The sequence below is a fragment of the Oncorhynchus mykiss genome, unplaced genomic scaffold (assembly GCF_013265735.2).
Source record: "Oncorhynchus mykiss isolate Arlee unplaced genomic scaffold, USDA_OmykA_1.1 un_scaffold_535, whole genome shotgun sequence".
Classification (NCBI taxonomy): domain Eukaryota; kingdom Metazoa; phylum Chordata; class Actinopteri; order Salmoniformes; family Salmonidae; genus Oncorhynchus; species Oncorhynchus mykiss.
Window position 1 is genome coordinate 12,501 of NW_023493982.1, and position 5,000 is coordinate 17,500.

Consider the following 5,000-nt stretch of genomic DNA (forward strand, 5'->3'; position numbering starts at 1 on the left):
GGCCTGTTCCTTGACAGGGAGTTAGGGCCTTTATGCCTGTATGTGTACTCTCATTCACAGAGATGGACATAGTGCAATTTCTGTGATTTATTTACCATCTATTTTGGGTTACCAGATGCACATTTCAAATCACCAGTTGCACGGATGTATATGCTCATCAAGCAGTTGGCTACCTTAAGAGAGTCATAGTTACTCCCTCCATTCACCCGCGGTCCATATTTTAATTTTTGGGTTACCAGATGCACGTTTTCAATCACCAGGTGCACGGAGGATTAATAGCAATCTGCATCCATCGTGATATTTTAAACCGTCCATAAAGCACTCAAATAGGGCCCCCACTGAGAGAGGGCCGTAGTGGGCTACTCCCCTGGCGGGCATGAAGGTCAGGTATAGCTTTAAATGCATTTTGAACAGTTTTATAATTTTTGGGTTACCAGATGCACACGGGTCTTTTGCAAAACAATCACAATCTGCATCCATCGTAATATCTTAAAGTGTCCATAAAGCACTAAGCACGGCCCCGACCAAGAGAGGGCCGTAGTGGGCTACTCCCCTAGCGGGCTATATAAATAAAATGACCGGTAAATGCATTTTGGACAGTTTTATAATTTTTGGGTGACCAGGTGCACAAGTTCCATTTGGGTGACCAGGTGCACGCCGGCTTTTGGGTGACCAGGTGCACGCCGGTCTTTTGGGTGACCAGGTGCACAAGTTCCATTTGGGTGACCAGGTGCACGCCGGCTTTTGGGTGACCAGGTGCACAAGTTCCATTTGGGTGACCAGGTGCACGCCGGCTTTTGGGTGACCAGGTGCACAAGTTCCATTTGGGTGACCAGGTGCACGCCGGCTTTTGGGTGACCAGGTGCACATGGTCCTTTGGGTGACCAGGTGCACGCCGGCCTTTGGGTGACCAGGTGCACACGGTTCTTTTGGGTGACCAGGTGCACATGGTCCTTTGGGTGACCAGGTGCACGCCGGCCTTTGGGTGACCAGGTGCACACGGTTCTTTTGGGTGACCAGGTGCACATGGTCCTTTGGGTGACCAGGTGCACGCCGGCCTTTGGGTGACCAGGTGCACATGGTCCTTTTGGGTGACCAGGTGCACATGGTCCTTTGGGTGACCAGGTGCACGCCGGCCTTTGGGTGACCAGGTGCACACGGTTCTTTTGGGTGACCAGGTGCACATGGTCCTTTGGGTGACCAGGTGCACGCCGGCCTTTGGGTGACCAGGTGCACATGGTCCTTTTGGGTGACCAGGTGCACATGGTCCTTTGGGTGACCAGGTGCACGCCGGCCTTTGGGTGACCAGGTGCACACGGTTCTTTTGGGTGACCAGGTGCACATGGTCCTTTGGGTGACCAGGTGCACGCCGGCCTTTGGGTGACCAGGTGCACATGGTCCTTTTGGGTGACCAGGTGCACATGGTCCTTTGGGTGACCAGGTGCACGCCGGCCTTTGGGTGACCAGGTGCACATGGTCCTTTGGGTGACCAGGTGCACGCCGGCCTTTGGGTGACCAGGTGCACATGGTCCTTTGGGTGACCAGGTGCACGCCGGCCTTTGGGTGACCAGGTGCACATGGTCCTTTTGGGTGACCAGGTGCACATGGTCCTTTGGGTGACCAGGTGCACGCCGGCCTTTGGGTGACCAGGTGCACATGGTCCTTTGGGTGACCAGGTGCACGCCGGCCTTTGGGTGACCAGGTGCACATGGTCCTTTGGGTGACCAGGTGCACGCCGGCCTTTGGGTGACCAGGTGCACATGGTCCTTTTGGGTGACCAGGTGCACATGGTCCTTTGGGTGACCAGGTGCACGCCGGCCTTTGGGTGACCAGGTGCACATGGTCCTTTTGGGTGACCAGGTGCACGCCGGCCTTTGGGTGACCAGGTGCACATGGTCCTTTTGGGTGACCAGGTGCACATGGTCCTTTGGGTGACCAGGTGCACGCCGGCCTTTGGGTGACCAGGTGCACACGGTCCTTTTGGGTGACCAGGTGCACGCCGGCCTTTGGGTGACCAGGTGCACATGGTCCTTTTGGGTGACCAGGTGCACGCCGGCCTTTGGGTGACCAGGTGCACGCCGGTCCTTTTGGGTGACCAGGTGCACAAGTTCCATTTGGGTGACCAGGTGCACGCGGTTCATAACAGCGCGGTTATCTGCTTTAATGTCCGAGGAGGGGTGCTTAAGTGTGGGTGCCCTGGTTCACCTGGTATGCGAGGTTGTGGAGGTGGGGGGGGTCCCCTGCTGGTATCATCCCCGAAATAGAGGGGTGATACCCGGGTGGTGAGTAAGGGCCTACAAGCCTGGAGGTCAATAGCTCCAGGGGGTAAGCTCTACTGTCATGTCCGTAAATAGAGTGGTGTTACCCGGGTTTTGAACCATATTTTAATTTTTGGGTTACCAGATGCACACGGGTCTTTTGGAAAACAATCACAATCTGCATCCATCGTAATATCTTAAACTGTATATAAAGCACCTAAGGACGGGCCTGACCGAGAGAGGGCCGTAGTAGGGTACTCCCCTAGCGGGCTATATCAATAGAATGACCGGTAAAATGATTTAAAACAGTTTTATAATTTTTGGGTTACCAGATGCACACGGGTCTTTTGGAAAACAATCACAATCTGCATCCATCGTAATATATGAAACTGTATATAAAGCACTGAAGGACGGCCCCGACCGAGACAGGGCCTTAGTGGGGTGCTCCCATAGCGGGCTATATCAATAGAATGACCGGTAAAAGTATTTAAAACCGTTTTATAATTTTTGGGTTACCAGATGCACGTTTTCAATCACCAGTTGCACGGAGGATTAATAGCAATCTGCATCCATCGTGATTTCTTAAAGTGTGTAAAAAGCACCCAAGGACGGCCCTGACAGAGAGAGGGCCGTAGTGGGGCACTCCCCTAGCGGGCTATATCAATAGAATGACGGGTAAAAGTATTTAAAACCCTTTTATAATTTTTGGGTTACCAGATGCACGTTTTCAATCACCAGGTGCACGGAGGAAAATGAGCATTTGCATCCATAGTCATGTTTTAAACCGTCCATAAAGCACTCTTGGCCGGCCCCGGCAGAGAGAGAAAGAGATGGTGAAAAAAAAAAAAAATCATCATCAGACCTTCCATAAATAATTCGGGCCGGCCCCCATTGCTAAAGGTCCGTAGTAGGGTGCGCCATAAGCGGACATGAATAGATGGAACACCGCTAACCGCATAGAGAACCGTGTTTTGGGTGACCAGGTGCACGTTTTCAATCACCAGTTGCACATTTTCAATCACCAGTTGCACGGAGGATTAATAGCAATCTGCATCCATCGCGATTTCTTAAAGTGTCTATAAAGCACTCAGGACGGGCCCGACCGAGACAGGGCCTTAGTGGGGTGCTCCCATAGCGGGCAACAATGAGAGGGGTGCCTTTAAATTCATTTTGAACCATATTTGAAATTTTGGGTTACCAGATGCACGTTTTCAATCACCAGTTGCACGGAGGATTAATAGCAATCTGCATCCATCGTGATTTCTTAAAGTGTGTAAAAAGCACCCAAGGACGGCCCTGACAGAGAGAGGGCCGTAGTGGGGCACTCCCCTAGCGGGCTATATCAATAGAATGACGGGTAAAAGTATTTAAAACCCTTTTATAATTTTTGGGTTACCAGATGCACGTTTTCAATCACCAGGTGCACGGAGGAAAATGAGCATTTGCATCCATAGTCATGTTTTAAACCGTCCATAAAGCACTCTTGGCCGGCCCCGGCAGAGAGAGAAAGAGATGGTGAAAAAAAAAAAAAAATCATCATCAGACCTTCCATAAATAATTCGGGCCGGCCCCCATTGCTAAAGGTCCGTAGTAGGGTGCGCCATAAGCGGACATGAATAGATGGAACACCGCTAACCGCATAGAGAACCGTGTTTTGGGTGACCAGGTGCACGTTTTCAATCACCAGTTGCACATTTTCAATCACCAGTTGCACGGAGGATTAATAGCAATCTGCATCCATCGCGATTTCTTAAAGTGTCTATAAAGCACTCAGGACGGGCCCGACCGAGACAGGGCCTTAGTGGGGTGCTCCCATAGCGGGCAACAATGAGAGGGGTGCCTTTAAATTCATTTTGAACCATATTTGAAATTTTGGGTTACCAGATGCACGTTTTCAATCACCAGTTGCACGGAGGATTAATAGCAATCTGCATCCATCGTGATTTCTTAAAGTGTGTAAAAAGCACCCAAGGACGGCCCTGACAGAGAGAGGGCCGTAGTGGGGCACTCCCCTAGCGGGCTATATCAATAGAATGACGGGTAAAAGTATTTAAAACCCTTTTATAATTTTTGGGTTACCAGATGCACGTTTTCAATCACCAGGTGCACGGAGGAAAATGAGCATTTGCATCCATAGTCATGTTTTAAACCGTCCATAAAGCACTCTTGGCCGGCCCCGGCAGAGAGAGAAAGAGATGGTGAAAAAAAAAAAAAATCATCATCAGACCTTCCATAAATAATTCGGGCCGGCCCCCATTGCTAAAGGTCCGTAGTAGGGTGCGCCATAAGCGGACATGAATAGATGGAACACCGCTAACCGCATAGAGAACCGTGTTTTGGGTGACCAGGTGCACGTTTTCAATCACCAGTTGCACATTTTCAATCACCAGTTGCACGGAGGATTAATAGCAATCTGCATCCATCGCGATTTCTTAAAGTGTCTATAAAGCACTCAGGACGGGCCCGACCGAGACAGGGCCTTAGTGGGGTGCTCCCATAGCGGGCAACAATGAGAGGGGTGCCTTTAAATTCATTTTGAACCATATTTGAAATTTTGGGTTACCAGATGCACGTTTTCAATCACCAGTTGCACGGAGGATTAATAGCAATCTGCATCCATCGTGATTTCTTAAAGTGTGTAAAAAGCACCCAAGGACGGCCCTGACAGAGAGAGGGCCGTAGTGGGGCACTCCCCTAGCGGGCTATATCAATAGAATGACGGGTAAAAGTATTTAAAACCCT